Raw genomic sequence first — 9,460 nt, forward strand, 5'->3', positions numbered from 1 at the left:
CATAACCAATAATAAGAACATACCTCCCTGCAATTTCTTGAGAAGGCGACCCGAGGTTTAATACTCGGTTATCAATTTTAAAAAGGGGTTTGTTACTTGTGACAACCAAAACGTTTGCACGAAGGGATTTCTATTGGTTTAGAATCTATATCTACAAAACGACTATTTTTATAAAATTCTTTACTAGCAAAAATCCTAACGTCACTAACACTCATCAATAATCAATTTAAGTTCTAGAAATATAACAAACTTGCAAGATAAAATCTCATGACAAGTGGAACATAGAATTAAGCAATCAAACCCTCACCGGATGTGTTTACTCTCTAATCGCTCTAGTGTATAGGGTTGATTCACTTCATTCTCTTCAAATCTTGCTTTCTATAACTTGTTCTTCTAACAATCAACACTATTCAATGTATGCATACAAATATCATGAGAAATTTAGAGGGTTGGAATGGGACTAGGGTAAAGTGAGGATGTATTTAGTCAAGTGGACTAAAAATTTGAATCTTTAATTAGCTTAAACTTCCATCTAACCTACAATAAACTACTTAATTCTAATTCATGAACCTAGCTACCCATGATCCACTTTTCGCACCCCATGCATTTTTTTTTCAATTTACATCACATATGCATTTACTTATAAAATTTTTCTTTGGGTAGATTTATCCCCTTTTAGGTTTCTCTCTTTTTTCTTTGAATATATACATTATATTTTTTTCCTCTATTTTTTCTCTTATTTTTTCTTTTTTTTTTCGAAAGATAAATGCATATGGTTCAAGTACTTAATGCATGAGTATGTGCCCAATTTTCAAATTTTTTAATAAACTCAAGACATTTTTTTACCAGTCTTTTTTAAATTTGCCCTCCTTACATGATCACATGATACAATCACCACTAACTTCAGCTAATCAAAGATCAAATAGGAAAATTTTTTGTTTTTCATTGAGTGTAGTGTTGTGCTAAAGTTAATAATAAAGGTTTGAAAAATGCTGGCGCAACTTATCAATGGGCAATGAATGCTATATTCCACGAATATATTGGAAAGTTTATGGAGGTATATATTGATGATGGCATGGTCAAGTTGAACTAAGTGAATAAGCACATTGATCATCTGAGAAGGCGTTCATTACTATGCGAAGGAAATAATTAAAGATGAATCCTTTGAAATGCACCTTTGGAGTGTTGGTAGGGAATTTCCTAGGTTTTATTGTTCATAAAAAGGGGATTGCAATTGATAAGAATAAGGCTGATGCAATTTTAGCATTATCTTCTCCTAAGTCAAAAAAAAGAACTACAACCATTCTTGGGGAAGGTGAATTACCTTCGAAGGTTCATATCGAATCATTCTGGCCAAACTCGAGTGTTTGCACCTTTAGTAAAACTAAAGAATGATTCACAGTTCGAATGGACAAATGAGTATCAACAGGCTTTCATGTCAATAAAAGGCTTATTTGTCCAAAGCACCGATAATGGCGAATGTTTGCCTATATGAACCTTTGAAGCTGTACATTGCTGCATCTACAGACATGATTGGGTGTATGTTAGCCCAAGATGATGAAAATGGACATGAACGAGCCATTTATTAGCTTAGTTGAGTATTGACTGATATTGAGACAATGTATTCGCCAATAGAAAGATTGTGTTTGTCTTTATATTATACGTGTATGAAATTAAAGTGTTATATGGTGGCTAAGTTTGTGAAAGTTATTGCACAAACCTTGTCAAATATATATTGAGCTCTCCGAGGTTGCGAGGTCGTTTGGGAAAATGAATGCTTTCTTTGACAGAGTTCGATTTACAATATGTTCCAGCAAAGGCAGTGAAATGCCAGGTCATTGCAGATTTTTTAGTTAATAATTCGAAAAATCTGAATGACCAGGGGGCAAACATGCTCGATGTTAAATTCGAGTATTGGAACTTATATTTTGATGGATCGAAGCACAAAGAGAGTGCATGGGTAGGAATCCTCATTATTTCACCAGAAGGAATTCCATCGGAATTTCTGTTTGAGCTAAAATATCCTTGCTCGAATAATATGGCAGAATATGAAGCTTTGATTTTAGGTCTTGAGATTTTGATTGTGAAAGGCGCTTTGGAATTTCAGATTTTAGGAGATTCCCAATTAGTGTTGAAGTAGTTATCGAAAGAGTTTAAGTGTAACAATGAGAAGTTGCAAAAATATTTGGCAACAGCTTGGAAGTTATTAACTTCCTTTCGAAAGGTTTCATTGGTTCATATCCCAAGGATCCAGAATGAAATTGCTAACGAGTTGGCCCAAATTGCTTCGAGATATAAAATAGGCCCTGAAACATTGAAAAAATTGGCAAAAAATTGCCAAATTTTAGTGCCTATAGATGAAAGAGAAGCTTTATAATTAGATGAATGGGGAGATAATGATTGGAGAAAACCTATTGCTGAATATTTAAAGAACCCCAGTATTGGAGTTGATAGGAGGATGAAATTAAAAGCAATGATTTTTTTAATGGCCAATGAGTTATATAAGAAAGGGATCGATGGGAGCCTTTCATGATGCTTAAGTCAGAGGATAAGGACATTGCTTTAGGAGAACTCCATAAAGGTATATATGGTGCTCATCAGGCTGGAACGAAAATGAAATGGGTTTTATATCAAAATCATGTGTATTAGCCCTCCATGATTAAAGAATGTATTGATTATGCAAAGGCTTGTCAAGAGTGTCAACGCCATGAAGTGGTGCAACAAATTCCAGCATTTGAATTGCATTCGATCATTAAGCCTTGGCCATTTCGAGGTTGAGCTTTAGACCTAACTGGGTTGATACATCCCCCCTCGTCGAAAAACCATAAGTTTATCTTGGTGGCAATAGATTATTTCACGAAGTGGGTTGAAGCGGTTCCTCTAATAAAGGTTGGACAAAATGAAATAATAGATTTTATCAAGGAACATAAAATTCATCGATTTAGGATTCATCAAACATTGAGTACTGATCAAGGAACTATGTTTACTGGTCAGCGAATAAAAAAATTTGCAGCTTCAAGGTACATTAATATGGTTACTTCAACCCCTTATTATGCACAGGCCAATGGACGAGTTGAGGTAGCAAATAAAATTTTAATTAATCTGATCAAAAAGCAGATCGGAAGCAGACATCAAACTTGGCATGAGAATTTGAGCCAGGTACTTTGGGCCTATCGAAACTCTCCAAGAGGATCGACAGGTACTTCTCCTTATAAATTGGTATATGGGCATGATGCTGTTTTGCTATTAGAAATCAATCTTAATACTTTGAGAGTCTTGAAGCAAGATGATTTGCCTGTTGACAATTATTGGAACACAATGTTTGATGAGTTAAATGATTTAGACTCAGAACGTATATTGGCGCTTGAAAATATGATTCGGCAAAAAGAAAGTATTGCTCGAAGTTATAACCGTCGAATGAAAGAAAAATGCTTCAGCATATGGGAGTTGGTTTTAAAAGTTATTTTGCCGATGGAAAAAAATAAAGGGTTCTTGGCAAATGGTTTCATATTTGGAAAGGGTCTTTTCAAATAATTGAATTATATTTTGGAAATGCATATCGAATTAAAGATATCGAATCTAGAAATGTAGTCAAATCGATAAACGGAAAGTATTTGAAGCAATACCATTGTTTGTCAAATCAAAATTAAAATGCATAGGTTTGGATATGAAAGGATGTCATTACAAATATTGATATTCTAAGGCGGCAAAATAAAAGGTGCTAGGAGCTTTCCCAAGTCAGAATAAAGTTGAATTCTCTCACTGTCCAGGGATGAGAGTATTTCGGTCTGCTCATATTCATCATGTTGAATTTTTTTGAACTGCCTCGCGTGCTCCTCTTGTTTGGCCTCAATGGAATAAATCTCCTTGAGAAGTTGCTGTTGCATGCGCTGTGCAGTGGTCAGATGAAGATCTATAACAGCTATTCTCCCTCGAACCATAGCAAGCCTTTGGTTGATTTGAGTTAATTCTGCTTGGAGTTCTTCTTCTTCTTTGACATAATAGGCTCGAGCAGTAAAAGCTTGAGAGATTCTTAAATTAAATTCTTCACAAGAATCTTTCATTGGTTGAAGAGCTTCATTAGATTCCTCTGTTTCTGAATTCAGGGTGGTTGCCTTTTCCTTAATCTCTTGTAGCTTATTTTGGGCAGCAATATAGTCATTAGAAATATTCATAAATTTCTTGCCTATGGCAAAATGTTGAGCTGGAACTTGAAGCTCAAGAGAAAAACTTAGAATCCCAGAAAGAATTGGTTGCGAGCCTGATGGATTGGTCGAGAATGTGATAGGAGCCTAAGAAGGGTTATCAACTGTTTTCGAGCATTTTCATTTAGCTCAGGAGGGAGACCAGATGTCGTAGGACCCTCAGGTGTTGGAGTGGAAATTAAATGGGCACCTTGTCTTCTTGAAAAAAGTTGGTTCAAGATATTAACCAATTCAATTAAATTATCGTCACGTGGTTGGGGGATGATGATGAGCGGATATTTTATACGCTTTTTGCCATCATTTTCATACAGTTTTTTAGCATGTTTTATTTATGTTTTATTATATTTTCATAGGTTTTAGTGTAAAATTCACATTTTTGGATTTTACTTTGAGTTTGTGTATTTTTATGCAATTTTAGGTATTTTCTAGCTGAAATTGAGGAGCTGGAGCAAAAGTCTGATTCAGAGACAGAGAAAGTGCTGCAGATGCTGTCAGGGTCTGATCTCCTTACACTCAAATGAGCTTTTCTAGAGCTATATAAGTCCAAATGGAGCGTTCTCAATAACTATAGAAAGCTAACATCTAGGACTTTCCAGAAATGTATAATATTCCATACTTTGCTTCAGAATTGAAGATCCAAAACTAGCATTCAACGACAGGTATCTGCCCTATTCTGGCATCCAACGCCCAAGGGAGGAGTAACCAGCATCCAACGCCCAAGAAGGTGCCCCTAGCTAGCGTTCAACACCCTAAGACCCTCCTAGCACGTGGCTTACTCTTTTGCTCAGCCCAAACACTCACCAAATGGGCCCCAAAAGTGGATTTTCACACTAAAAGACTGTTTTACCCTTCTTATGTAATCCTTAGTCATTAGTCTAGTATTTATTTGAGAACTTTTATGCTTTTAGGAGATTCGATCACTTTTCTAAACACTTTACACGTTTCATTGTATTTTCTATCGGTAGGAGTCTCTAAACATCCTAGGTTGAGGGGAGGAGCTCTGTTGAGTTTTATGGATTAATAAAAGTACTACTGTTCTATCTTCAATCTGTGTTTGATTCTCTATTCTAAGATGTATATTCGTTCTTCATCCTTATGAATGCATTGAACCGGAGCAAGGTTATCTCATTCTACATGGGTTCAAAGTGAGTCTTTCATCAGACAATAATGAACCACTAGCTTGATTATACATCTCTAAGACGGCTAATCCACGACTTCGTTGAGGACTTCTCGAGACACCAATTCAGCCGAGGTATGGAAAGATTAGAGTCTTTGTGGTAGAGGCTAGAACCAAAGGCGCAACATTCTCTGATCCGGAAGATTCGACCCTGTCTGTGGCATTTTGAGTAGGATCATCAAGGGGAATGAACTCTAGGAGCTTCACCCTCAATCAGACTAGATCCGCACGAACCCTGGGGTTCAACACTGGAGGAGAATCGGCGACCTCTCAAGAAACGCATTGATCACATTCAGCCTGCCATAGAAAAAGTTATTCACAGTTGGAGTAGACAGTAAAACCGAATTGATCCAGAAGAATAAAGCATCTCCGAAGCCTTAACCATCTTCTTATCATTGCTTTCACCATCAACTGAGTAACGTTATTGATACACCACTATTTTATGACATATTTTGGACTGAATTGAGTGGGTTTGTGTCAACTAATCTCACACTTATTCATGGAAATTGCATGTTTTTCATTTCCTTCCTAGTTTTGTGCTATGATGGAAAACATGCTTCCTAAGCTTAAAATTGTTAATTTTTAATTTTCTCTTATTACCATTCGATGACGTGATATGTTTGTTAAGTGTTTTCAGGGTTTATAGGGTAAGAATGGCTTAGAGGATGGAAAGGAAGCATGCAAAAGTGGAAGGAACACAAGAAATTGAAGAAATTGCTAAGTTGTCAATCCTGACCTCTTCGTACTAAATCGATTATAACTTGAGCTAAAGAAGTCCGACTGAGGTGGTTCCTGTTGCGTTGGAAAGCTAACATCTGGGGCTTCAAAATGATATGCAATTTGCCATAGTTACCTTGCAGTTAGGTGATGCGTATGCGTTGCCCATGCATACGCGTCGAAGGATCAACATGACTGGTGCAGGAGACAAGCGACGCGTACGCGTGGATGACACGTACGCGTGATATGGCGTTACGTGCTGCGCTTAACAGAAGTCACTGGGGGCAATTTCTGGGTTATTGATGAGCGGATATTTTATAAGCTTTTTGGGGGTAATTTCATGTAGTTTTTAGTATGTTTTATTTAGTTTTTAGTATATTTTCATTAGTTTTTAGGCAAAATTCATATTTCTGGACTTTACTATGAGTTTGTGTGTTTTTCTATAATTTCAGGTATTTTCTAGCTGAAATTGAGGGAGCTGAGCAAAAATCTTATTCAGGCTGAAAAAGGACTGCTGATGCTGTTAGATTCTGACCTTCCTGCACTCGGAATGGATTTTTTGGAGCTACAGGAGTCCAATTGGCACGCTTTCAATTGGGTTAGAAAGTAGACATCCAGGGCTTTCCAGCAAACAGCCCAGGCATGTGAGAAGCTTAAGTTTCAGCCCCAGCACACACCAAGTGGGCCCCAGAAGTGGATTTCTGCACTATCTATCTCAGTTTACTCATTTTCTGTAAACCTAGGTTACTAGTTTAGTATTTAAACAAATTTTAGAGATTTATTTTGTATCTCATGACATTTTAGATCTGAACTTTGTACTCTTTGACGGCATGGGTCTCTAAACTCCATTGTTGGGGGTAAGGAGCTTTGCTGTGTCTCGATGAACTAATGCAAGTACTTCTGTTTTCCATTCAAACACGCTTGTTTCTATCTAAGATATTTATTTGTACTCAACCATGATGAATGTGATGATCCGTGACACTAATCACCATTCTCAATCTATGAACGTGTGCCTGACAACCACCTCTGTTCTACCTTCGATTGAATGAGTATCTCTTGGATTCCTTAATCAGAATCTTCGTGGTATAAGCTAGAATCCATTAGCAGCATTCTTGAGAATCCGGAAAGTCTAAACCTTGTCTGTGGTATTCCTAGTAGGATTCAGGGATTGAATGACTGTGACGAGCTTCAAACTCACATGGGTTGGGCATAGTGACAGACACAAAAGGATCAATGGATCCTATTTCAGCATGAGTGAGAACCGACAGATGTTTAGCCGTGCAGTAACAGCACACCTGGACCATTTTCACTGAGAGGACGGATGGTAGCCATTGACAACGGTGATCCACCAACACACAGCTTGCCATAGAAGGAACCTTGCATGTGTGAAGAAGATGACAGTAGGAAAGTAGAGATTCAGAAGACAAAGCATCTCCAAAACTCCAACACATTCTTCATTACTGTGTAACAAATACTCATTTCATGCTCTTTCACTTTTTACAATTGAAACTAAAGAACCCTATTGGTATCCTGACTAAGAATAATAAAATAACCATAGCTTGCTTCAAGCCGGCAATCTCCGTGGGATCAACCCTTACTCATGTAAGGTATTACTTGGACGACCCAGTGCACTTGCTGGTTAGTTGTGCGGAATTACATAGTGTGAGTGCAATTTTCGTGCACCAAGTTTTTGGCGCCGTTGCCGGGGGTTGTTTGAGTTTGAACAACTGACAATGAATCTTGTTGCTTAGATTAGGAAATTTTGTCTTTTGGGTCAGAGTCTTTTTTTTTTCTTTTCAAAATTTTTTTTAAAAATATTATTTTTTTTCTTTATTAATTTTTAGTTTTTCTGTGAGTTTAGTGTCATGTTTTAAGTTTGGTGTCAATTGCATGCTGTTCTTTGTCTTACAATTTTCGAATTGCATGTTCTTTGTTCTTCCTTGATCTTCAAATTGTTCTTGTCAATTTTTCTTGTTTGATTTTTGGTTTATCTTGTTTTGTGTCTTTTCTTGTTTTTCTTGTGCATTTTCAAATTTTTAGTTTTCAAAAAATTTGTAGTTATTAAATACCTTATTAAAACACGTTAAATTTATAGCTCAGTTGGCTAGAGCGTGGGCTTGTGTTCTTGGCAATTGGGTATTTTTCTTTTAAAACTTTTTCAAAAATAATTTTTCTTTGATTAAATCTTGTGCCAAACTTTAAGTTTGGTGTTCTCTTGTTAATTTTTCTTTAGCTTTCGAAAATTTTATTTTGGTTTTCTAAAAAATTTAAGTTTGGTGTTCTTGTTGTTCTTGTGAGTTTTCAAAGTGTTCTTGAGTCTTCCTTGTGTTTTGATCTTAAAATTTTTAAGTTTGGTGTTCCTTGGTGTTTTCCCTCCAAAATTCTTGAAAACAAGGACCATTAGATCTAAAAATTTTAAGTCGTGTGTCCTTTGTGTGTTTTTCTCTTTCATCGTAAAATTCAAAAAAAAAATTTCTTTTCTAACTATTTTTAAGCAATTATTTCGAATTTTTTTTTATAAAAATTCATATTTCAATTTCAAAATTTTTCAAATCTTATCCTTTTAAGATTTTTTTTAAAATCATATATTTTTCAAAAATATCCTAACCACTTTCTCTCTCTTCACTTTTTTCAAAAATCCTCATAAAATATTTTCAAATTTTTTTTATAGTTTTTATTTTATTTTATTTTATTATTCAAAATTTCTTTTTTAAATATAATAAAATAAAGGTTTAATTACTCTGTTGGTCCCTATAGTTTCACGAAATTTTCAATTAGGTCCCTATACTTTTTTTCTTTTTAATTAGATCCCTATATGTTAATTTTTTTCAATTAAATCCCTGATGTGAAAAAAACGTCTAAAATAACAGAATATTCTCTTAAAAAACGAATATTCTCTTTTTTTGGAATAGCAAGACACTCTTATATTTTTAAAATTCCAAAAAAACCCTTCTCACTTCCACACTCACATATCCTTAGCCCTAACTTCTTCATCAAGCTCTCTCTGGATCTGCCGCACAGTGCCCTCTCGCCGCGCCTCCTCCTCTCGGCGTCTCTGTCGTGCCTCGTCCCTTGTTTTCTACTCATCCCTTGTATTTCGCCGCGCCTCTGTCCCTCTCTCCCTCGCCGTGTCTCACCTACGTGCCTCCGTGCCTCCGTTCTTCCATGCTTCCCTCGCCTCGCCGCGCCGTGCCTCCATCTCTCCCTCACCGTGCCGCCACTCCATCCCTCGCGCCTAGTTTCGCTGTCTCGCGCCTGCTCCCGTGGCTTCCATTTCAGACAGAGCCTAGGACTAGGTTGGATGCAGGGACTTGGGGGGTTGGCCTTGGTTATTGCATTTCAGACAGAGCCCAGGACCAGG

Source organism: Arachis duranensis, chromosome 3 (assembly GCF_000817695.3).
Source record: "Arachis duranensis cultivar V14167 chromosome 3, aradu.V14167.gnm2.J7QH, whole genome shotgun sequence".
Taxonomy (NCBI): Eukaryota; Viridiplantae; Streptophyta; class Magnoliopsida; order Fabales; family Fabaceae; genus Arachis; species Arachis duranensis.